Source organism: Varanus komodoensis, unplaced genomic scaffold (genome assembly GCF_004798865.1).
Source record: "Varanus komodoensis strain SLA01 unplaced genomic scaffold, ASM479886v1 scaffold2, whole genome shotgun sequence".
Lineage (NCBI taxonomy): Eukaryota > Metazoa > Chordata > Lepidosauria > Squamata > Varanidae > Varanus > Varanus komodoensis.
The window spans coordinates 4,608,267-4,634,118 of record NW_025335568.1 but is presented as its reverse complement, the minus strand read 5'-3'; the positions used below and the strand labels follow the sequence as shown (position 1 = coordinate 4,634,118).

Here is a 25,852-nt window from a genome sequence, read left to right as displayed (position 1 = left end):
ATCTCATCCTTGACTGCCGTGCTCCGCTCAGCTCCTTGGCTTCCTCGATGGAATTGCTCCACCTCCCAGGTGGTCGTCTTCTCCTGCCTTCCACCCTTCCTAGCATAATGGTCTTCTGCAAGAATTCTGGCCCTCTCATGATGTGCCTGAAACCGGGCGGCCTCCATTTCATCCCTCTTGCTTCCAAAGCAGGTTCTGGCTTGATCTACTGCAACAAACATGAACTCCCCAGAGTGTTCTTGCTTAAAGACCTTCTTTACTTCCTCTTTTACGGCTTCAGGTGTCAAGAGAGGTTCTGGCTCTTGCACTTCTGGCAAGATCGACTATTGTTGTGACGCTATTGCAGTGTGTCCTTGTTGTTGTCTCTCCAGCTTCCTCTAGGTCTGTCTTTGGCCTTCTCCTCTTTTTGGAGAACGGGATGGACTTGAACGGTACGGACTCCCTGGACATTCTCTCCAGATGACCAAACCACTTTATGGTCTGTCTTTGTATATAGTTAAGATGGGTCCTATTCCAATTATTTCTCTTATAATTTCATTCCTGATTTTATCCCTTATGGTCTCTCTGGCCACTTTCCTCAAACAATTCTTTTCCGTGATGACTAACTTTCATTTATGTTTTGTTCTATGCTTCCATGTTTGACCCTGGTAGAATAAGGTGGGGATAAATATACTTTGCATGATGTGCTTCTTCGTTCTGATCAGCACCGCCTTTTTTTTTTTTGAAAATTTTATTAAGATTTTTAAAACTACAAACAACAATCATCGCACACACCAGAGTTACTGGATCAGTCCCCTACTACATATCTTTTAACATTTTATGATCCTACTAGAATCCATTTATAATAACTTGAAAGCATCATTAGATCAAAACCAAGTCCCGTTTCTCCAGCCAATAAAATAATAATAATCCAAATTGGATAGAGGTCACTATCTTCCTCTTCTTCATCCATGAAACCAAATTCATCATTTCCTACAAAGTCCTGTTTCTCTTAGACAGTGTCAAAGGAAAAACAACTCCAAGTTAAATGAAATTGCAATATTTTCTTTCTCCTTCAGTGGTAAGTTTGATCTAAACATTTCTGGACAATTCAAAATCTTTTCAATTTTCTAATAGCAAATAACTTCCTCAACCACAATTACATATAAACATAAAAATATCCATTTAACATCTCTACAATTTTCTTATCTACTCTACTTGATAATAAGTAATACTTTTAATATTTTTAGAACATTTTTCTTTAAGCTAAATTACTAGTGTTTCATCCCATTTAAACACCATTTAATCAAATATGGTTAGTTCCATATAAAAGCCCATCTGTTTACAGTCTTTAACATATATCATCAACATCAATAGCTTATTAAAAATACAGTCAAAGATATCCATTTAACAATAATACCTTTTAAACAAGATTTCACTAAGCTAAATTGCTTCTATTTCACCAGCAATGATAGCTTAACCTTTCTACCTCACATGTGAACATATCAAGCTATATAAATCACCCTTTTTTTAATTTGTTTTTGAATAGAAAGAAATTTCCCTTATCTTCCCTTTACACCCCTGCCATGTTTATTTTTTCTTTTTCTTTACCCCTCTACCAGACCTTTCTGTTTTTTTTCCATTAATCCACCATAGTGTCTATAATGGAGTCTTCAGTTGCAGCCACATGAACATAGCCTCTTTCAGATGATCAGCTGAATTGTCCTTCTCTAAGATCCCATGGAAATCTGCTTTGTAATGTCTGGAATAAATCATATGTCTTGAATTGTGGCCAAGCTATCTTCTCCCTCCCCAGCATACCACATAAATCAGTTGCACCTATTTTCTTTCCAGTTTCCAATTTTCCTCCTGTCTGTAATGGAGTCTCCAATTGCAGCCACATAAACATAACCTCTTTCAAATGATCACCTAAATGGCCCTTCTCTAAGTTGACACACGGATCCCATGGAAGCTGGCTTTGTATCGTCTGCAATAAATCATATGTCTTAAATTGTGGCCAAGCTGTCTTCTCTCTCTCCAGCCTGACACAGAGCTCGGCTGGACTTATTTTCTTTCCATTTTCAGATATTCCTTCTGCTTGTTGGATATTTTGCATATTCTGTTCAGATGCAAGTTGCTTGTCGAAAGCGAAACTAAAAGCAATATCTAATTTATCAAAGCCACTTTTTTGTTCAGTTAAAAAACAATCAAGTCGCTCTGAAACAGTTTTCTGACGCATTATTATCACCTGCTGGGTTAATTGCACAGCTATTAGAGAAGATTGTATTTCCAGGAATGATTTCTGTATTCCCTCCATGGTAGCGGTAAATTATCAACACTTGGCAGGTGTCCAAGGGTCCGGGAACAAAGAGAAAAATGGCCACTACTTCTTGGCAGCAGTCCAACACAGACCAGAGAAAGATCCTCTATTACTCAATTCCACAGCACAATTATTCGCCCTTGGAGACATTAAACAAGATAAATTTTTTCCTTACTTACAAACAGTTTTGTCTTTCTCTCCGTTATGCAATTCGCCGCTTTTCAACTCCCTGGGGGGGAGGTTTCATTCCCCCACCATCCAAAGGGCTTTTTAATTAGCAAAAAACCCAGCTTATTCCACGGGTATCATTGCAGGAAAAAAAAAAGTTCCAATAGATCTGGTGTGTTCACAAAAGCTAAAAAGAATCGTATGTCGAGAACTTAAAGAGGGCAGTACTCCCTCTGGTCTTGCCCGGCTGAAAAAAGCTGGATTTCCTCCCACTAAATCTGGAATCGCCATTCCACATCCTATGGGGGATTTGCCAAGCAATCTCTCTAAGCCCCTACAGAGCTTAGATTAGGCCCCCACGGCCCACGACCGGGCATTTACCAGCGTGATAACAGAGGTTCGTTAATCACGTCTGTATCGTTCCGACGCCATACTTCTCCCATCAGCACCACCTTATGTTGGACAGGCTGGACGTGCACATGGTGGGCATGTCGTGAGCGGAGCTGGCTGGTGCCAGAGGTCAGACTAGATGGCCCGGGAGACCCCTTCTGACTCGCTCTGTTTCTGTGTTTCCATGTTGTAGGAGTGGAACCAGCTGTCCCAATTCTTGGTTTGCCTTCCTGAATCGTATGTTAACCTCTTTGTCCATTGTACCGTCTTCTGTGAATGTTCTTCCTAGGTATTTGAACCCAAGCACTTGTTCTATGGCTGTCCCCTCTATTTCTATATTTAGGGTGTGCTTTTTTCCCTTCCGCTTGCCATTACTTCAGTTTTCTCTTTACTGATTCTCATACTATTGGCCTTTCATTCTTGGTTCTTGGACGTAAGATGTTGCTGCAGCTCCTTAGCTGCACTTGCCATCAGCCCGATCATATGCAAAGAGTACTTTGTTGATGTTATTTCTGTTCCTGGGCTTGGCTTTTTTGCTTATGCTATCTATGATAAATAAAAGTGGTGATAGTACACCTTTGTTTTACTCTGGATGTTTTTGAGAAGGGTTCCAATATTCCTTGGTTTGTTCTAACTACACTTCTGGCATTGCTATATAAGCTTTCGCACACTCTAATAAGATGTTCACTTAGCTTAAAGATTAAAGAATTTATTGACCACCTTTTAGAATGGGGAGAAATAGCTGAAAAACTAGGAAAACAGCAAACCATCAGCAACTCAAAAAATGGGGTGGAGCTCTGGAGTGCCACTCTTGGGCCATGGGCCTAAGTTCCCTGCCTCGATGTATGCTCAGCACGGGAACCTTGGAAGGCTTGAAAAGCACAAAAGTCTCATATGAAAAGCCTAAAAATATGGCAGTGTCAAAGCTATCATTCTGGAAATCGATTGTTGCATGCATTTGCCAACCATTCTTAAACACTGGTGCAAAGCAAACTGGTATTTTCCCTTTTTGTCAGGCACTTCAGTTCACATGTGCAGGGAGGACAGACGGCTGCTCTGTGCGGAATATACTTAGCACATGCTCAGAGGCACTTTCCTTATCCATCCAGTGCAGGCTCCGAGAGGGGAAAAAAGGGCTGGGTCATGCTGGGAGCCATAGGCCCCGTCCCACGCATTTAAACCTGCACACCGTTATGCGGGTAGCAGCGCGCAAAGCCGCACTGGGGGTACCCGGGCGCCGGCGCGGAACGGGTTACTCGGCGCCTGCGCAGCACGGGAAAGGAAGCCGCGCGGCGGGTTGCCCTTCGACGGGCAGCTGCTGTGGGCGGGCGAAGCGGGGGGCGGAGTGCTTCACATCCGGGCGCCTTTCCCACGGCGCTGCGCTTGGACTCTGGCCGGTCAGTGAGCGGCGTCTCGCGCGGTGAAGCGGCTGTCGGCGTTCGGGCTCCGCAGACTCTTCCGCGCCGCGTCTTGCTTGGGTGAGGAGCGAGTCCGGCGTCCCCCTCCCCCGCTTGCCCCTCGGGATGCGGGGAGAAGAGACAGAGGGGCGGTTTCCAGGCAAAATGCACGACTGGGGGATCGTCTCTAGTCTCGCGGGCAGAATTGGAGCTCCTGGGGGGATGATGGGGATGGAGGCATAATGCACAGCGTCTCCAGCACGCGCGGATGGGGTGATTGATCGGGCTCGGTGCGCTCCTTTAGCCGTGCGCGTGTCTATACGTGCATGCCTCGCAGTCTGCCCCGCGCTGGCTGGCGCCCTCCGGCTGGGCTGTCCGGCAACTCCCATCATCCCCAGCCCAGCGGGAGATGCGGGCCAGACCGGCTGCAGAACGCCCGACAGCGCGGGGTAGGCTGGGTTGCACAGAGCAGCAGAGGAGGAAGTTGCTGCGGCGCCCCCCCCCCCGCGCACGCTGGCTCCACTCTCCCCCCGCGGATGGCATCTTTGCGGTGGGGGGAAATCAAGGGCAGCCGGCAGCTGCCCCTTCACTGCCTCGTCCACCTTCGGAAGGGGGGCAGAATCTGGAAAGGCTTCGATGCCAGGCAATGAATGAGGCGGCGATGGGAAGCAGAAAAATGCAAGCCCCCAAAGCAGCCGGGGAAGGTGCAGGGGGGCGCGTCTGGAGCCCTTCATGGGCTTGCGCGGCGGCCCCCTCTGCAGACCCGTGGAAGCGAGGGGTACCGCCCGCTTGTCTTGCATCTGTGGAAGCTGGCAAGAAGTTTATCCGGGAGCTTTGTTAGGGTGGCTTTCTTTGCGGGGGGGGGGGGGTGAGCAAAGGAGGTTGGAATTTGAAGGGCAGGGGCGGCTTCCCAAGATCGTCTTGGATTTTGCTCCATGTAGACTCCAGGTAGGGGTGCACCTTTGCGGGGCTTCTATGGGACCGGGAGGGGGTGTTGTGTCCCAGGTAGCTGCATGGCTTTGCACTGATGGGGAGCTCTCATGCAGGGGTGCGTGCAGCCGGCAAGCTTGGGATACTGTGGGGGGGGCAGTCTCTGGGGGACACGGCCCCTCTCCATCCCCAGGCTCCGCTCGAGGTAGCAGGCTGCATTGCCCCGGAGGCTGCAGGGGGGTGTTATTCCCTGGCCCCGGAAGGGTATGCGGATGTGCGCCGTGTTTCCACTGGCATCTGGTTCGGGTGTCCCCACCTTGGCTGTGGGGAGAGGGCCAGGTCCCCACGGCGGTGTCCTAGTTTCTAATTCAGTCTTTGCTGTTTTCTTTGGCGGGGCTGCAGTGCAGGCTCCAGCGAGGTTGTGTTGACGCCGGCCCGCATTGTGTGGCTGCCTGGCTTTTCTCCCCCAGGTCTCCGACGCCCGTTTCTCTAACTCAGACGCCAAAAAAGCGGAAGACCCCGAGTCTGTTGCCGTGCGCCTTTATGTCTCAAGCATGCCGGTCCAAGCTGGTATCTTTCCAAAGGGACAGGACCCTGCGGGGAACCGATTTCTCCGGTTCTTGTGAAGGAAGTCAGACCCTGAATATCTCTGGTATGTCTAGACATATAGGAGGATGAGTTGCTGCTTCTTACACGCATGCAGACAGCTTTCGATGAGTGCATGATCGAGCAAAAGGCAAGGACGGTTTTAAAAAGCAACACCAAAATTGCAGAGTATCGGTTCAAGAAAAAGATCTAGAAAAAAGGAAAGGGCAAAGGTAGGGAATGGAAATTTCTGAAGGGAGGCTTTGTGGAGGCTTGGAGGGGAGCCGCTGCGTTTGTTAACATCTGTTAACGTTGGGAGCGGATGCTGGTTCGCTTGCCCCTTGATGTTGGCCTCTTCCACACCCTTTCGCAAATACCCCAGGAGGTGCCAAACCCTTTGCATCTGGTTTGTGTCTCCATGTGTGCCTTAAAAGACTCTTTCGCTTGCATGTTGCTCCCTCCCTCCCTCCGCTTTGCGTTTGTAGTTTCTGATTGCATGTTAGACGTGCTGGCTTAGCAGCAGGCTCAGTGGCTCCTCTCTCAGGACTTCTTCAAAATGCAAAGCCGATCTTCAGCTGCTGCCTTTGTCCTGGACTTGCAGTTTGCCCTCTGTGTTCCCACTGATTCCTTTGCTTTGGTCAAGTTTGCCCTTGTGCTGTTTTGGGTTTCTGTTTTGCATGGCTCTTCCCCAGAAGGAATAAGTTCCAATATATATATACACATTGCTGGGATTTGTTTTTCCAAAATATGCCCTCTCCTGGGATGTCATTTTTATTTTTAAAAAAATGCCTGTAGTTTCTTGGGGGGAGTTGTCTAGCATCTTGATCAATTCCAGATCTCTCTTCTTTCCTCCTTGTTTACCATGGATGGCGCACCACAACCTTGTTAACGTGAGACTTGATGTATTGGTGAAATTAAACATTAATGTGTACCTTTAACAGAGGCTGGCAAGTTAATGTTCAAGCATCAGCCCTTTCTTAACTGTTGTGGTTTCTGTGTTTAATAAGGGTTGGTGTGAAATGCTGAATATTTATGCAGTGGGCCCCTGTAATACTGAGGAATTCTGGTGAGCATGGATGCCAAAGAGGTTCAAATTCCGCTTTTCACATGAGCTCACTCAGTTGTTCTTAAGCGCATCCTAAGTCCTGCCTGCAAACTCTCATTCACAATATAGAAGACAATAACATAGGTTTACCTTATAGATTTATCATAAAGATTGTAACTAGTGAGTACAACAAAGAGCTTTCAACATTTGAAAGAGATAGGAATGTTAAGTATTCTGAACTGAGGAAACTTGGGTTCGTAGAGAAAGTGAGGCATTCCAGGAAGGAAAAGTTTTGCAAGTCTCAGGGTACGATCAGATGCATGTACCTTAAATGTTTTGAAACTTCTTGTTGTCAAGTCATCCCTGACTTTCGGAGATCCTTGTATGCCCTCCAGAATGCCTAGTCTTTGACAGCCCTGCTTAATTAATAAACTAGATATTAGACATAATATCCAGGTCATGGGTGGGCAACTTGCGGCACTCCAGGAGTTTTGACTGCACCAGAGTGAAAACATCTGGAAGGTCAGGTCTCTGAGACGTAACTTAGATGGTACTGCTGCATCCCAGTCAATGCAGCAAAGTCCTGGATGGCTGCCAGCAGGTGCAAGGAGCCATAGCTGAGTCCTTTTGTGCGGAAAGTCTGAGAGCCACGTATCTGAAGAACTGAAGTGCAAGGCCCCGCAGCTGTCCGTAGCACGCAAGGAAATCGGAAGCGATACTCTGCGTGTACGTTTGGCATGAGTTGTATGGGAGTGTCCTCCAAGACCTCGGAGTGATTATGGGGTTGCTCAAGGCCCGAGCATCCAGGCGGCTCACGTTGTGTCAGCGTGCGGCCCGCGTGAGGTGCGGGGTCTGTGTGGGTGGCAGACTCATGCAGGTGTGAGGGATGGCCCTGCTGCCTGGGCCTTTCCCTAAATGTACCGCTTCCATTCCATTGATTGCTGCATTTGGGCTTGTCAGGTCTGATGCCAGGTTGGTGCAAGTGTTTCCTACCATGGGCTACCTGGCTTTCTCCAATCTGACACCCTCCAGACCTGCTAGACCACAACTCCCATAGTTCTCAACCAGCATGGCCAGGGGATGATGGAAGGTGTAGTTCAGCACATCTGGAGGTCACTAGGGTAGACAAAACTCCGGAAACGGCTTCCCACCCTAGCATCATCTGATCTGTTCTCAGCCTCTTCTGCTGCCTCGGCTTTTGGCACACTATAATCTGAATAATGGTGGCTCATCTATTAGGAATGTGTAGTTGCAGGGAATCCTTTCTCTATGGAGAGAGCTAGAAAGCTGACCTTTCCTCCGCTCTCAGCAGTGTGGTTATTGTGCTGTTGTGTTTTGTTTTGGCTTCTGTGGGCCATGCAGACAGCAGACAAAGTGGCAGAACTGTTCCTGCGCTGCACACCACAGCTGGGAGGGTGAATTGTAGGTCTCTTCCACATTGTTTCTTGAAAAAAAACCCTGCACATGGAGAGGTGGATATTGGGGAAATTGTATTTAAAGGCAAGGAAAGCATCCATTGCTTCGGCTCGTCCTTGTGGTCTGGCTGTTTGGGCTGTCTTGCCAAAGCAATCCAGACTGAGCCCCTTGGAGGGATCGGATGGCACTATTACATGATCTCCTAAATCTGACTGCTGCAGCAGTGACTTTATGGGGAGAGGACAGCTGCTACTATCTGCCCCCCCCCCCACACACACACACACAAGTATATTTCCCCCATTTACTAGAAGTAACAGGGCAGCTCCATTCATAGCTCAAAGGCTAGAGCAGGTTTGTGGGTCCTGGTTGCTGCAGGGAGCCATGGGAGTGCAAGTTCCCAGTGGATCCCAGTTTCCCAGAACGCACTGTGTGTGGGGCTGAGGGACTGGTGACATCTTCAGGAGCCCTCCTGCTGCTTCCAGTGGTTTGTTGTTGAGTATGAACTCTGGGCTGTTCTCAACAGTTTGTTTTCTCGGTTGGGTTCAGATGGCGACACACAGTTCAACAGCAACGCATATGCCACATGTGGCTGGTTGCATCCCTGCCGTAGTTACCTGGCGGATCAGGAAGCAGTGTGGATCAGATGTGCCATTTGCTTCATAATGGATACTTTCAATGTCAACATTCTTTGTGTGTTTAGAGTTACAGGGTATGTTGAGCATATATACACTAAAACCACTGAATCAGTTTAACGCTTGCCATGTGCTGATGTACAAGCAGCCTGGTTGATCTGTGCCTCTTCTCATTAACCCTCCATCAAAGGATGCTAAAGGAGCAGGGCCTTCTCTGTGGCAGCCCCCAGTTATGGAGCTGAGACCTGCCTGGTGCCAGTGCTATTTTGCTGGTGCCAGGTTAAGACTGCTTGCTTTGCCAAGGCTCTGAATAGCCCAAGAGGGGCTGTGTCGGCTGTTCTGACAGGCTTAGTTGTCACAGTTGGTTAAGGCAATCAAAATTCACTCTTTAAATTTTTGTAGTTAAGTTTTGCAGTTAACTGATGCACATGTTTTGTATTTCATTAGTTGTCATGGAGTGCCTGGAAAGGGTTGGCTCTTGAGTGATAAAGAAATACAATACTTAAACAACCTATGGAATGTGCTCCCCAGAGAGGTCCGCCTGGTGCCGTCCTTATTTGTTTTTCGGGGCCAGGCCAAGACCTTTTCATTTAAACGCTATTTTAACTGTTGATGGTTTATTTGTTGATTTTAAATTGACCAGGCTGTGTCCACTATTTTATTTTATGTATTTTATTTATTTGATGATGATTTTTTTTTTGTACGTTATGCGGGATTTTATGATTGTAAGGGATATCCTGTCCCCTATCATGATAAGCCTATCAGACCAGTGGCAGAAGACCACTCCAGGTTTATGCTTCAGTGAGATAAAGGCAACTCTAGATGATTCCTCTCTTATAGCAAAAGGATATGCATAAGGTCTTTGGGGATGTGCTGGTTGATCTCGGGGTGATTCACACTAGATAGGCAAGGCTTTCTGAACTACAACTTCAGCTGTAGCACCCACAAAATGATTAACACCTGCACACGGGCACTTACCTTTTATCCACTGATATGAATAAGTTTGGAGTGACAGGCACGGGATTTTCTGTGCAGAGCCTGTGGGAACAGCTCAGCTCTGGCACTCAGACCAAAACATTGTCACTTCGCCTTGCACAGGAGTGCTATATTTTTTAATTCTTCATGCGTGCATTTGGAACCTGTCTCCTCTTGCCGGATCTCAGGGTTCTGGTGAATCATAAAGACAGTTCCACAGGTGTGAAGGCAGTTCACACCTTCTTTAAACAGGCGTGGATGGCAACTGTTGGAGAGGTGCGCCGGGACTCCTGTAATGCCCAGAGGAGCCATTCATGAGGGCATAAGCTTCCGTTAGTCTCCTCCTCAGGGCTGTCGGACTCTTGGCCATGACAGACTAACTTTTGCGGCCTGGCTGGCCCTCTGGGTAGAGGACTGTAGTGTTTTAAGGGAATATTTCAACTGGGTTGGGCCAGGGACAAAGATGGGGAGTACCTGTTTGGGGAAAGAAAGCCACTTAAGCGGTAGGCATTGCCTGTTCGTCTGTGATCCCCTTGTAATATTATAAATAAGCAGGCATTCTTTGACTGCTGGGTGGTATAAAATCCACCCACCCACCCACCCAGTCTTTTAAGATGCGTGACATTAGTTGTCCCCAGTGTTCTGTTCTCGCTCCCCTCGGAGTGGTAAGGTCTCAAAGGATGCATTTGGAGCCGTGCACTTGAAGGTAGTGGCGGTGGCATGTCCCTTTGTCATTCTTTTGGGAGTCTCTTCCCATTGCTGCAAAGTTTCAGCAGGATTAAATGGCATGCATATCCTGTTTGGGCAGGAGGGTGGCTGGGTGGCTAGATTAAAGCAGGCGCATCATAAAATTGCCATGCTTGAAGCACTTGATCTGGAGGGTTTATTTACAGAAGGTTCTGGCCTGGCATTGCCTTTATCTGTGGTGTTACACAAGCTGCAGTGCGTGGAAGTTAACCCGTTCCCTTCGAGGCTTTGAGGGCACCATCCTGTGCACGTTTAGACCGAAAAAGGGCCGATAAGAACCGGTGTGGTGTGGTGGTGAGAGAGTTGGACTGGGGAGCCAGGAGGTCTGCGTTCTAGCCCCTGCTTGTCTCTGAAGTTTACTGGCCAGGCACAGGCTCTCAGCCCAGCCTACCGTCGAGGGTGGATGTTGGGAGGATACCCTAGAGCTCCGTAAGCTGCCTTGGGTTTCACACAGAAGGGGAAATCGGTGCTTTGGCTGCCAGTGTCGGGCTGCATACTATTTCCAGTCATCCTGGAGTCATCTGAGGGCAGGGAACCTGCTCTCTCCCTTGCCAGACCCAGCTGGAAATTTGGAAAAGGAATCCATGGAAAACGTGAACGTCCTAAAACGGCACTGAAAAGTGCAAACGTGACTTGCAGCGACACTCTCGAGATCCTGCCACGCTGGACGTGGAACTGTGTCAAATGTTCCCACTTCGGCTTACAAAGAGGTGTGTTTACAAAGCTGTGTTTGAATGAGAGTTGGCAAACCCCATCTGTCAGCTCCTGCCAGCTCTCCTTCCCTGGCTCCAGAGGTGCGACTGCGTACGTGTCTCTTGAGTCAAGCACTCGTTGCCCATCCTTCGTGCCTTCCAGGTGTGTTGGACTGCGATTTCTGTCTTCCTCAGGCAGCATGTGCTCCCCAGAGAGGTCCGCCTGGCGCCGTCGTCATTTGTTTTTCGGCGCCAGGTGAAGACCTTTTTATTTAAACGTCATTTTAATTGTTAACAATATTTACTTATTTATCTGTCCAGGTTCTTTTCTTTTCTTTTCTTTTCTTTTATAACTTTTCTTTTATAACTTCTTTTATATCGTTTATATTTTTTATTTATTTTATATTATTAATTTTAATTTTATATTGTTATTTTTGTATTGTACTGTATTGTATTGTGTTGTAAGCCTCCCCGAGGCTTCGGCAAGGGGCGGCATAGAAATGTAATCATCATCATCATCATCATCATCATCTGGAAGGCATGATGTAGATCTCTGTGCAAGGCCATTTCTGAATATCTTGCAAGACGGATAAAAGTATGAATCCAGCAGATGTAATTTCTCATCAGAACACATGGCAGGTGCCTGGAATCCATCACTGCTCTGCTCTTGCCAGAGAAGTAAAAGACTAGCTTATTGCCTTTTGAAACTGAATTGCAGACAGAGAGGTATGCTAGGGCAGAGATGTTTGGCAAGGCACGCGTTTTGTCCAAATAACGACCAGACCCTGGAATTAGGAATAACAAATGATGAAAGAACTGTGGCTGAGACATTGGCTGGATTCAGAAGACATAATAACCCACCCTCTAGGTTGAACATAGGTTGAGTATAAGTTGTTGAGTCATGGGCTGTTGAAACCAAACCAGGGTTTGATAACAAGCAACCTAAAATCAGCCCGACAACAAACCATGGGTTGTTTTCTCTCAGTCAAAAGATAATTGCAAATGGGTTGTTTGTGCTTAACGTACTACAGTTTACATGCTTGGATTCAGAGCGCACAGTAACCTACCATTCAACAAGCCACGTAGTATAATTACTGTTATTTTTATGGCATTCCATGTATATCCCCCCCCCCCCCCGTTTTTCCTCTTGCAAGGAACCCAGGGCAGCAAGTGAGGTTCCCCATTTCTGTCCTCCCAATAACAACCCTGTAAGGTAGGCCAGGCAGGGAGTAAACGACTGGCCCAGGGAGTGGGCTGAGAGATGGCTGAGCAGGGGCTGGAACCCAGATCTCCTAGTCCCCAGTCCAGCAACCCACCCCACCCCCCGCCCCCGAACACCACACCTTAGGGTTGGTAGACACTTGCTGCATTTTGCAATTCAGTACTGACTCGCTTGCCAAGCAGAATCAGCCAGGGCAAGGGGGTGACCCGGGGATGGGGCCTTCACCCCGTCACTTCTTGGCATCACCTCTCTCCCTTTTAAAGGAAGGACACCTTCACAGCAGTGGAGAATGTGCTGAGGCGTCTGGCTTCCGTGCCTTTCCCCGGCTGCCGGTCAGTGTTGACAGCACTGAGCTAAATGGACCTGTGCTGGGATCAATATAACTTAGACCTGGAGGTTCCAAAAGGTGCTACCTGACAGACGAAAGGAAACTTCTTACGCTTCTGCGCCTGCTGTTTGTTCACCTGTCGATGTTTGATGCAGGGCAACATCGGCTTTATCATGCCTCACGCCTTGAAAAAAAGAACTAAACCAGGTTACCATGTCAGTCAGTTCTTTACTCGTGGCTGAGTAACGCCTGCATGACTTGGCCAGAATCCCAAGGACTGCCTCAGGTGCGTGCGAGGTTCCTGCCCCTTCACACGAGCTGCTCACAGAAGCTTCCCGGCTTTCAGAGCTGGTTTGCCGTATGGCGTGGAAAAGTCCATCCTTGGCCACATGCAATGAATTTGGGGTTCTTTGGGTCCGGGCCGCGCGTGAAGAACCTTGACCTTTGTCAGTATTAGAAGGACAAGTGGAGGGTCTTCCCTTCCCAGTATGAATTAGGAGGCAGCTGTGCTGTTTGATATAACAAGCCAGTTGCCTCGACCAGCTTCATATTTGTGTCCCCAGTGTCACCAGTCACCCGTGGGTGGTCGTGGCTGCCTCCCCTTCATCAACGCTCATTTCCCTTCTGCTCCCACTTCACTTAAATCTCTTCCTTACCCTCCACTGCCTGACCTGTTGGTCTTTCCGTGTCTTGCGCTAGCACCTGCCAGTGGAACCCTCTCAATTATCTAGCTCTCTCCAAGGAGAATGGGTCTTCTGGACCTTTGGTCTTCACCATGGGGGATGGAAACCTACTGCTGGGCTGTGGACAAACCACAGGTAGGTTCTATCCGCAGAGCAACCACGGCCGTCTGCCCCTAATCTTGCGGCTTGCAGGTGTGGTGGATTGCAGAGGAGGGAGGCCCGGATGTGCGTTTTGAGTCAGGTGTGCCTCGGCAGCTTCTGCGGACCCACACTCAGCAGGCAGCAACCTCCTGGAGTTGCTGGTCCTCTTTCCCCTTGCAGCCTGCTGGGACAGCCGCCTCTCCCGCTGGCCCAACGAGAGGGAGAAGGAGCCGGGGATGCCACGGCCTGCTGATCCCTGGCTCTCTGCCTGCCGAGCCGACAGATGGAAGCTGTGGTTAGGAGCAAGAGGAGCAGGTGTCCAGGGTGGTGAGCAGTTGGGCTTCTTGGGAGAAGATGTCTCTTGAAGATTCCTCCACAAGGGCCCTCAAAAACCCAGAGCCAGTGCTGTTTTCACTCAAGGTGGATCATGGATCTGAGGAGGCTGAAGGCCGTGCTTTGAGAAGGACACTATGACCTAATAATACCAGCCTTGTGTGCCAAAAAGCTCAGGGTAGTCTGAAGGTGTCCACTCTGGTTTTTCTAACACGGCAAATCACGGAAGAGAGGCTGGCCTTCTGGTTTTAACCTGGTTGCCTTCCTCTAAATTTGCTATGCTTTGGAGAAACATGTTTGAATGGAAGGGGAAGAGACAGTATCCAGTTGGGTCCATGATAAAACATGGCAACAGGAATTGTCCTCTTGTTCCTTTGTATGTGCCCATCTTGGGTGGCCCTGTTAGCATGGCAAAGTTAAACCTGTGATTAAAAGGAGAGATTCTGTCGTCCAAAGATACAGAGGAGGGCCAGAAACTTGGGATTGCTTCAGCTTGCTACCTCCAGGTCATTTTCCCCATCCGTTGTGCATCTGTGCAGAAAGTGTGCACACCCACGGACAAGTGAAGCGGCCGTGATGCATTTTTGCACAGAACTTGTGCACCTGCAAAATCACGCTCGGACAACGCTGTGTCCCTGTCAGAGCAACACAGGGAGGTTGTCTTAACTAATTCACAGAAGGGGTCCTCCTCACCCAATATTCTCAGCATGGAGTGGCAGGGTCTCTCTGGGGTTTCTCACAGGACTCTTTCCTGGCGCGCCCCAGAGATGCCAAGGGATCGAACCTCCGAAGGCAAAGCATGTGTGTGGCCGCGGAGACTGGTTTTCCATTCTCGGGGGCAACACGGTGGAAGCAAGAGGCTAAGAGCTGAACGTTGCGTCCAGGGCGCTGCGGACTTGCCGTCCTTGCCATAACTCAATTGAGAGATAAAGCAAAAAACGCCCAGTCTGTACACACGTCGAGGTCCTCGCCGAGGATCACCACACCCACAGCCTTGCGCATTACGGGATAACCAAGCCATTTGCCACAGCAGCGGAGTGAAAGGAGAGGGACAGCTTGCAAATGAGTGGGTAGAACTGCTGGGGGATTTTACGATGAAGCAATTGTTTCGGCTGCCGGGATGGATGTCCGAGAAGGGCAAGCATGCGAATTGGCTGAACTGGGAATGACCGTAGGGAAGAGTGGACGGGGTGGTACAAGAAGCCTGGACAGAGGGACTCCATAGCTGCAGAAGGAGACAGGGCAGAGAAGACCGAATAGAATTCCACTCATTCATGGGGGCTGAGACTTAATGAGGGCAAGAGGAGAAGGCAAGAGAAAGGACATTTTGATCTGGTTGTTCCTGAGATGAACAACCTGTGCTTGGGTTGTTCCCCCCGCAGGCCAGAGGCATTGGCTCGCATAGTGGACTCTTCTGCCATTCAAAAACAGAACTCCTCTGCCTGTGCAAAGCTAGCTTTTCAAGGAGAAGTGCTGACAGGCTAGTTTTCCATGCACGTGGACTCAGCTGCCCTCCGGAAGTGTGCAGCTGAGATTTGGGCTGGAGAAATAGACTGAGAATGCAAGACAAAGCTTAGGGTGCTGCTACTGATAGTCAGTGCATATGGGGCTAGAAGGAAAAAAGACCAGTGCCCTGAAACACAGAATTTTCTTTTCCTAGGCAAGGTGCAAACATTTATTCCAGAAAGGTGTCAGAAAAGGAATAAGGGTTCGGTGCAAAAGCAATGGAGGAGGATGCCGTTGGCTGCAGTTGCTCATCAGTTCTTGTTCGGTGGGGTAGGTTTTCCTGGCTGATCAAAGGCTGAAAGAAGACCCCTTCCCCTCCGTGTCCGCACAGCAGGCTCCACGCCTGGAGCGAGGCAGTTGTCCCTGTCAGTCGCAGCTGGTTTGCTTAATCAGGTTTCTTGCAGCCCGTATTAATTTCGGGTCCCGCAGCGGCAGGCGTCTCCTTGCAGCCAGTGGGGTTAGTGCAGCTCCTTCTTTGAGCGCTGCTATTAACCTTTCGGTGTATTGGGGAGGGTTCCTTTGTTTTTAAATCTTTACAGGTCCCTGTCTCCGCTGAGATGCCCAACTTCCTGTAAGTTGCAGTCTGATCTTTCCTGGATACAAGGAGAACCAAAGCGATGGGGCTGTGTTGGGAAAGCGAGATTTCTTCTGGTGTAATCAAGGCTTGGATACCCAGTTTTGCTTTGTTTTTGAGGTGGTCGGTATAGAAAACGCAAGCAGATCGCACCAGTTCTTGGCTTTCAGGAGCAAGAGTTTATAGGAGACCAAGAGAGGTTGAGTTGAGTTTAGTGGTGTTTGCCTAATATTATCCAAAGAGGAGAATTTGTGTTTCTTCTCCGATGCTTCTAGAGGTAGCTTTTATTGAGGAATCTGCTTGCCTGTTACAGGAGTCAGATGGGGTCCAGACCTCCCTGTTTTGCAATTATAACCCTCGCATGCTTTCCTGGTGGTAGTTCTGCTTTTTCCCCCCTTTATACCAAAAAATCTATTGCAAAGGCGAAAGTAGAGTAACTATGTCGTCCTTTTGATTGGTAGTACCAGGACGTGTCGCCTGGCAGCCTCTCCAGCTGTCCCTATTTTGCAGACATGCTTTCTCTTCCTGTAGTTTGCTAGTGCTGAATCTAATGCTAGTGTTTTCCTGCTAACCCTATTTAACGTGACTGGCCGAATCTTGCGTTGTCTTCCGAACAGGGTCACTGTCATAGCCAGTGTGACTGGAAACGTTTAGTACTTAGGGAGCTGAATTGGAGTGGATAAAAATTAGAAACATAAATATCTTGTTTGCCTGTGTTAAAAAAGGAGATAAGCAGCCCAGTTTATATTCCAATTAAATTTAGATTAAATTAAATTTAAGGTAGAGACATGCTGATTTTTATATTTGTCATTTATTAGCTAGCAAATCAATTGAATGAAAACTTGCTCTCTTGTTTAAAGAAAAAAAATGGTTCAACGTAAGTGTCTGTTGATAGCACTGTAAGTTGCATGTTGCAACAGCGTGGGTTCTCTACTTGACTGGGGAAACCAGAAAGTCTTTCGGTGTGGTCACTTCCAGGAGTAAACTTCCAGGAGTAATCTTGCATATTTCCAGATCAGCTGCAAAACCTATATGCTTTTTCTCTCTCTTGTGCTGTACTATCTCTGGATCTCTGTCATGCCATTTTTTCTTAAACGATTTACACAGCTCTACTGGCCTTCTTAATTTGCCTCATGGTTTAGAAGTTGTGCAGTATTTTAATTCCCCTCTCCAAATTAGGTTTCTACTAGGGTCGGTCACCCACCCATGTGAAAACCCTAGTTGAGTTCAGCTGCTTTGCCATGTAGAGTCCTAGGTTTATTTACTAGGAAGTATGCAACTAGTAATATAAAACTAGCGTATCTATTTTCCCCTGTAAAATGAAAGCCATCCAGTTGCAAACCCTGGAAAGACTCCCACAGGCTGTTCCTGGTGTAATTTTGGGTCTGGTCAGCCCTGCCAGCATATTACCTCACCGTATCGGTCTTTGGGACTGATGCTTAAAGTCATTTAGCGTTGCAGCCTCTCTGCTCTTCTGGTGGCGTTTGGTTTTTTTCCCCGGTCGATTTGACCAATTGCAGCCGAGTGTTTGGGTTGGACATGTGCCTTAAGCTCTGAAGAACTGGTTTTGAGATTGCTGCATCTGCCTTCCGTTGAAGCATGGACTGTGAAATCAAGTCATCTGACTCTGTGAAGTTCCAGATCAATTTAAGGACCTACATCTATTGTGTTCAGGAAGTGAGAGTGACTGTTTAGTGGAGATTATTTTGCAGGTCTTTCCAAAGTCCATTGCAGCCAGAATGACAAAGAGAATGTGGCATCTGAAAGAGCTGTTCCACAGGATAAGCTTCCACGAACTCTAGCCCAGTTTGCAGAAAGCATGGCACATTGTGTAGAAACGTTTGGCGGATTGCTCTGTTATGTAATGCCGATACTGTAGGATGTGGCTGGAAAGTAAGAGGAGGTTGCCGCATGATTGATGTAACGTTGCCTTTATTTCCCATGCATCTCTCTCTTGCCTTAATACGGTTGGCAGAAGCTCAGTTGCGTTCATATGACTCTTATATCATGTTTGAATTTTGACTTGTACACACTTGAAGAAGCCAAAAAAACCCAGCAGTGGCTGCCAATAGCTAAAAGTTTCTTTGGACAGCCTGAGTGTTGTGCTTGTATTTTTAGGACTCTGCGTTTCACACTTGTAAGTCACACTCCCGTGTCAAGGATTCTCTTCCTCCTCCAACATTTATTTATTTAGCAGCAGCTGTGTAAACTGCATTCAATAAAGTTGCAGCCACTCTTTCCCCAAGGAGGTTACCATGTCAGTTTTGACCCTGGACTTGAAATATCTTCTTTTCTCTGAATTACAGCTTTGCCACCAAACAGTTAACTTTTAATAACGGTGCATCAGAACACAACTAGAGTTAACAGCATTGCAGCACACTAAGCAGGAAAGCAAGCTGACGTTCCAGCGGTGCCTGATGCTTATGGGCACTTCATCTTTCCTATAAGTCCTGTTTACATTTTGCCTGTCTTGCCACTTCGTCTTGTGCACACAGAGCTTCCAAGATAAACGCCATTAGAACAAACGCAGCTTTTGATCCTACGATGGGCTCTTTAGCTGCAGCTGCTGGGAAAGAACTTGCAAAAGGAAGCTGGGAATTAAAGGAGCGCTTTTTCTGAACCGTGACCGTGGGAGCCACGGGACTTTCTCCATCAGCCTTGTGGATGGCTGCAGAAAGCGGACATTGCCGAATCTCTGAGAGCTGAAACGTGCTCTTGCCCTCAACTGGAGGCTCCTGGGAACATTGTGAGGTGCGTTATAATGTCTCTTACTGCCCCAGTTTTGTTGATGCTGACTGGCAAAGGCCCCCTGGGATTCCCAGTGGGGTTCTTAGGGCCAAAATCCCAATGAGGCAAGCCTTAGGAACGGCTCCCCCCCCCCCGCTTTCAGAATAGGGGTGCAGGAACTGTGCATAAGCTGGGAATCACCCAGTTACCCATGTTTGGGGGAAACGGGGTGGGTCCAGGGGAATGAGACATGGCCTTCTGGAGAAGCAAGGAAGACTGAATTTGGCCCCGGGGTCTGAAACCCTGTATTTCCTGCCCTGGAGTACCGTTTCTGGGGATGTGCTTCTCCGTCAGCTGTCCTCTGCACTCAAATCGTTCCACTTGAAATCTGTATCGGAAATCCAGTATTCTTCTTGCCCCATCCGTACATCCCCTTTTGCAAATGGGGGTGTTCTTAAGGACACACACACACACACACACACACCCTTCTTAGAACATGTGTAAAGTAGTCCATGCAAATTTGTGCTTTGCTTTTCACCTTGTGGACCTGAGCTCTGGATCTCGTTGGCACCCCGGGAAAAGGTGCTCTTGATCTCATGTCCTGCTTCTAGTTCCCCACCTCATCTCATCGGCCACAGCAGGAACAAAATGCTAACCTAGACCAACCCTTGCTCCAATCCGCCAGGGCTCTTCTTGTTTTCTTAACAAAGGGCAACGAAATTAAGCTTCGTCAGCCACAGCTCACTGGGCATTAAGATTTCTGCAGGGTGTTGGTCATGGAAAGGTCTCCCGGGTTTGTTTTCATTTTCTGGCTGCAGGCATCCTCTTTTTGAAATTTCTGGCAAAAGAATCAAGGGCTCTTAATTCCTTACAATGAGATCAAAGGATTACAGCCTTAAAATGCTTAGAAATTTGCGGGATTAGCTTGGCCCCCTTTCCCCCTCCCTTTGCATTTCTTCCCCAGCCCCTCAAATGTAGTTGCTTGGTTCAAGGTTTCACTCACCTCCTCTCTTTGAAAGGAAGAGTGCCAGCTCAGCGGTAGAGGGTCCTAGATTTAATACCCAGCTTCCCCTGCCTGAAACTCAGGCAAACCCTTCCTGCCAGTCAGTGTCAACTGCACTGAGCTAAATGGATGGAGGTGGGAGCGAGATAACTTAGATCCCGAGGTTCCCAAAGTTGCTACCTGCCGAATGAAAGGGATCATTCTACAGTCCCTAGGCCCTGCTCCTAGCTCACCTGTTGATGTCTTAACACCCGTCAACATCGGCCTTATCTTGCCTGCCCTTTCTAAAAATAAAGCCAAAAATTAAACCAGGTTAAGAATATGAATCATTTATTTATTTATTGCTGAGTAACACCTGGAGATCTTGGCCAGCATCCCAAGAACTACTTTAGTCACCTAGTGCAAACAAACTGGCTGCATTTTCAGCTGGGATCGTTCCTGCAAAATTCTGGTCGTCTGCTGTAGTCCCTGCCTTCCACCCTGGCGCCACCCAGGTGAGCAGAAGAAATCGTAATTTCAGTTCAACACTCGGCACTCTCAGAGCATAGCCCAAGCCCTTGAAAGCTGGAACAGGAAGCACTGATCCTGCACTCACTGCTGCTGCTTGCAGTCCAGACGGATGAGGAACCTCCATCCGTGCGGTCCAATGCAGCCCTCCTCCGTCTCTCTTCCAGCGGCCCGAGAAACTTGGACGTGGTCAGGCTGCAAGGCAAACACACAGTGTCGGCTCATTGAGGAGGAAAGGGAAGCACGAGGGCTGCAGACCTAAAATGAGAGTTGTTTGGCTAAAGTCTGTTAGTTGCGAAGTCGCGTCCAACCCATCGCGACCCCATGGACAACACTCCTCCAGGCCTTCCTGTCCTCCACCTTCCCCCGGAGTCCACCCAAGCCCACACCCACCACCCCAGTGACCCCATCCAGCCACCTCATCTGCTGCCGCCCCCTCCTTCTTTTGCCATCTATTGTTCCCAGCATCAGGCTCTTCTCCAGGGAGTCCTTCCTTCTCATTAGGTGGCCAAAGTATTTGAGCTTCATCTTCAGGATCTGGTCCTCTAAAGAGCAGTCAGGGTTGATCTCCTCTAGGACTGACCGGTTTGATCGCCTTGTGGTCCAAGGGACTCACAGGCGTCTCCTCCAGCACCACAATTCAAAGGCCTCAATTCTTCGGCGCTCAGCCTTCCTTATGGTCCAGCTTTCACAGCCATACATTGCAGCTGGGAAAACCATCACCTTGACTATATGCACTTTTGTTGGCAGGGTGATGTCTCTGCTTTTTAGTATGCTGTCTAGATTTGCCATAGCTTTCCTCCCCAGGAGCAAGCGTCTTTTAATTTCTTGGCTGCAGTCCCCGTCTGCAGTGATCTTGGAGCCCAGGGAAATAAAATCTGTCACTACCTCCATTAATTCCCCATCTGTTTGCCAGGAAGTGAGAGGACCGGATGCCATGATCTTGGTTTTCTTAATGTTGAGTTTCAAGCCAATGTTTGCGCTCTCCTCCTTCACCTGCATCAAGAGGCCCTTTAGTTCCTCTTCACTTTCTGCCATTAGAATGGTATCACCTGCATATCTGAGGTTGTCAATATTTCTCCCGGCAATCTTAATTCCAACTGGTGATTCATCTAGCCCTGCCTTTCTCATGATGTGCTCTGCATATAAGTTAAATAGGCAGGGCGACAGTATACAGCCTTGCCGAACTCCTTTCTCAATTTTGAACCAATCAGTAGTTCTGTGCCCAGTTCTCACTGTTGCTTCTTGACCCGCATATAAGTTTCTCAAGAGACCAATAAGATGGTCTGGGACTCCCATCTTTTCAAGAACTTGCCACAATTTGTTGTGATCCACACAGTCAAAGACTTTAGCATAGTCAACGAAGCAGAAGTAGAAGTTTTTCTGGAACTAACTAGCTTTCTCCATGATCCAACATATGTTGGCAATTTGATCTCTAGTTCCTCTGCCTCTTCGAAACCCTGCCTGCACTTCTGGTAGTTCGGCTGGAGCCTGGCTTGTAGGATTTTGAGCATATCTTTGCTAGCAAAGTCTGTATCCAAAGCTGCTAAAAGCATACCAAACGTGATCAAAATAGCCGAGTCGAGCCAAACGCACGCTGAAACAATGAGGCAGAAAAGAAGCCATGCCGGGAGGCAGTGTGAGGCGGCTGCATTAGAACAACATAAGCTATAATAAATAATAACATGTCCAATTGGATGAGTACCCCTTCCCCCCAAATGCAAAGAGCAGGTCTCTGCACGCGTCTTTTGCCATTCAAGCAGGGACTGTGCCCGGTGGAGCTTTCTTGGGACAGACTTTCCCAGTCAAGGTGCAGCCGCAGGAAAGCCCGTGCTTTAGATTTTGATTGGGGTGGGGAGACACTCCAAGGTAGACAGCCGGATTATTCCCCCAGCTCTGACAGTGGGCAGACCCACGTGCCACACTGCCCCATCCCAGCAGTAAGCCACAAAGGGTGGCTTGTTGCGCAGATGGGCCGCAGTGAGCCTGGGAATCACGCTCACTGTGGTTTGTGGTCCTTTTACTCCACCTCTTCCTTCCTAGTCCTCTGGTAAGTGTCCTTGGGAGGCCATGGAAGACCAAGCAAGCCGCACTTCCTGGTGCAAAGCCCCAGGCATGCTGCCTTTCTCCGTGTCCCTCCGATCGTGGTCGCGGGGACTCGCCTTCAGATCTTGTTCACACACTTGAAGCTCCCCATCCACCAATCGATTGTGCACTGGCTGTAACCCTTCAGCACTGGAGCTTACTTTAGGGGGAAAGACCCCCTCTGTTCTTGCCCCCTCCCCTTGACTCGGCAGAACCAAGGTGGCAGAGTGCCATTCAAGCTGAGTTGGTCCTCGCCGTCCCTTTGGTAGCTCTGCTGACGCAAGCGTCCCACTCGCGCTGGTGGGCTGAGCTTCAAAGGCGGAGGCCTGACCTGTGGCCTTGGCTTATTTGAATTGGCACTGAATTGCATTTCTGAATTGTCCCACTTAACTCCCACTAGTTCCTCGAGGCTTTTGTTTCAGGGAGTTTGACTGGTATCTCTCCGAAGGTGAAGCGAGTAGACTCCAGCCAGCAGGAACAGAGAGCTTCTCGGGGTTTGGTACTAGGGGAAGAGAGAGAGAATAAAAGGGAAAGCTTGCGCATTCGTGCGTCCATTGTCGGCTGCTTTGAGGATGCTCTTTTATCTCCTGTGTCAGCAGAGCTAATCTGAGCTGAGCGATGTGAGCAGTCTCTCCCAAACAGGCAGTCCTGGCATGTGCCTGACTCCACCTTCCATCCTCCCCGGTCAGGTGACCTTCACAGCACCTGGCTGGGGAAGGATGGGTGGGAGGTGTGAACGGTGGTCCCACTTCTTGTTCATCAGCGAGATGCCCACTTGGACGAGCACATCCAGGCTTGGATTATCTCCCCAGGATCAACCAGGAGAAACCAGGTCTCCTATCTTGGTATCCCCATCCTTGGCAATTTTTTAACTGGATTAGTTTTATGCTCAATGTGGAAAAGTTAACTTTAGGATTGAAATATTGTTGTAAGCTGTCCAGAGACAACAGTAATGGACGGCCTACAAATTTTCTAAATAAATAAAAGACGGGCGGGGCATTGGTTTGGGTCCCAAGACACCTGGCTTCATGCAGCCCGGTTCCCTGGGAGTCAGACCTGCAGAAGCCCAGCGGAAACAGGTAGCACCACCATCACAGCAGACAAGAAAGAGGTCACTGCTCTTTCCGCTTTGGGCTTCACCATTTCTGAGGATGGCCCGGTCAGGTATGCCTAAAGCCATCCAAGGAGCAAGGATCAAAGCAAAGATTACGGCTCGGTATGCTGCAAACTTCTCTGCCGACATGCTAAATCTTGGTCCCCAATGAACATTCAGCCCAAAAAATGTGAGAGAGAAGGAGGGAGGGTGCCTTGCCTTGTTGTATTTATTCCTGTGCGTTGCAAGCTTGACTTTGCCTAAGCCGTGTGGAATTCCTGACTGGCAGAGCCCAAAAGACCATCACCACCGCCCAGGATGCGTTCACAGGCGTGGGGTGTGCGGTGCGTGTTTTTAAAACAATAATACACACAAGAAGTCACGTTTTCAGCTGTGAGTTGCTCCCTTTGTGGGGAGGCTTGTGCAAAGTCATCTGTGAACATGCCAGCAGCTGCCGTCACGGTATTTTTAGCTAACTCGCTCCACCAGTTTGGTCACAATTTGAAATATGCCAATCTCGCTGGTGCGGAGATGCCTCTGTGATGTAAGGATGCCTCTCCTGTTTTAGACGCCGTTTCATCTTCTCAGATAACCCAGCGAGAGTATTATTTTCCAGCGGATGGGTCAGCCAGAGGGGCTCTGTTCATCTGGCCTGAGGGCCGCAGCACATTCGAATTCTTGTCACGTGTCTTTTGCTTCGGAAACGGTGAACAGTGGGTTGCTGGAGTGCCACCCTTGTGGGGGGATTTATAAGGTGCCATTTAGGCTAGTGGGGCCCGGCAGTCACCATGTGCCTTGACTGGCTGCTTTAGACTGCGAGAAGAGACTCACCTTGCGATGCATGGAGAAGTCTGGCCAACAGACCTTGCTTTGCACCAGTTGGAAGAGCCCTTCGGGTCATGTGCCAAATCATAGGAACACAGAGTGGGTCAGAAAGGTCCTCCTGGGTCATCTAGTCTGACCCCCGCAGCTGCAGCTGGCTCTGCTCATGCAATCCCCAACATGTGGCTGTGCAATCTCCTTGAACACCCTCACGGATGGGGCCTCCACCACCTCCCTTGGAAGCCCATTCCATATCCGAGGGGTCCTGACTGCCAGGAAGTGCTTCCTGGCATCCAGCCTGAAGCCTGGTTCCTTGAGCTTTGCCCCACTGGAACGTGTCCTGCCCTCCTCCATATGACACCCCCTCACATACCTCATATACCTATAAGTCACTGAAAGACCCCCTTGGAGTCTCCTCTTCTCCAGGCTGAAAATGATGGTGGCCGGATTGCAGGGAAAGCCATGTGAGGTGAGACTGAGGGAACTGGGTCTTTTCAGCCTGGGGAAGAGGAGACGCCAAGGGGACATACAGGTATGGTGACAGGTATTTTGGTGACATACAGGCATGTGAGGGGATGTCACATGGAGGTGGGTAGAGACTGGTTCTTCCCTGCAGAGGAAGGCAGGACACGCTCCAACAGAGCAAAGCTCAGGGAGCCAAGGTTCCATTTGGATGCCAGGAAGTGCTTCCTGAAAGTTGGGACCCCAAGGGTGTGGAATGGGCTTCCACGGGAGGTGGTTGAGGCCCCATTGGTGAGGGTGTTCAAGGATAGCCTGGGCATGCACATGGTAGGCATGTTGTGAGCAGAGCCAGCTGGAGCTGGGAGTCAGACTAGATGGCCCAGGAAACCCCTTCTGACTCATTCTGTTTATGTTCTATGTATCAACACTCCCCTAGATCTGGAAGCCACGCTTCTGGCTGTACATACAAGGGTGGCATTTGCCTTCTTAACTGCTGTGACACACGGCTGGCTCACGTTCAGCCTGCTGTCGACCAGCACCCCAAGATCCCTTTCACAAGTGCCGCTCTCCAGTCACAAGTGCCATCCCCCATCCTGTACCTGTGACATCTGCTTTTGTGTCCCAAGTGCAAGACCTTGCACTTATCCACATTGAATGCCACCCTGTGGCCCCCCGCCCACTTCCACAGCCTGTCCAGATCCTTCTGGATCTGGGTTACCTGCCCTCACTTTGGTATCATCCCTGAATTCAGTCAGCAGAGTGGTTTTCCCCTCCTCCAGGTCATTGATAAAAAGGTTGAACAGAATCACTCCCAGAACTGGGTTGAGGCCCCATCGGTGTGGGTGTTGAAGGACAGGCTGGACGTGCACATGGTGGGCATGTCGTGAGTGGAGCCGGCTGGAGCCAGGGTCAGACTAGATGGCCCGGGAGGCCCCTCCGACCCTCTGTGTCTCTTGTGGGACTCCGCTGGTCACCGGCTGCCATCCTGATGACTCCCCACGGATGGTGGGTAGGAAGCCGTCAGGTCAGCAAACTGGACGCATTCTGCCCTGCGCATGTCCACACTGGTCCCGGGGGGGGGGGGGGGGGG

General features: G+C 49.1%; 1 protein-coding gene across 3 annotated transcripts in view; it reads left to right on the top strand.

Moving 5' to 3' along the window:
• The first annotated feature begins 4,258 nt into the window (after positions 1 to 4,258).
• RNF24 (ring finger protein 24) overlaps positions 4,259 to 25,852 on the top strand; it is a 71,583-nt gene continuing 49,989 nt past the window's right edge. The window contains exons 1-2 of one of the 3 annotated variants that reach the window (XM_044428354.1): positions 4,275 to 4,335; positions 5,655 to 5,836. The gene's annotated coding sequence lies outside the window, so the exon portion shown is untranslated. Of the gene's footprint in view, positions 4,336 to 5,478; positions 5,837 to 25,852 lie in introns of those variants that run through there. The other 2 variants (XM_044428353.1, XM_044428352.1) reach the window with 2 other exon arrangements.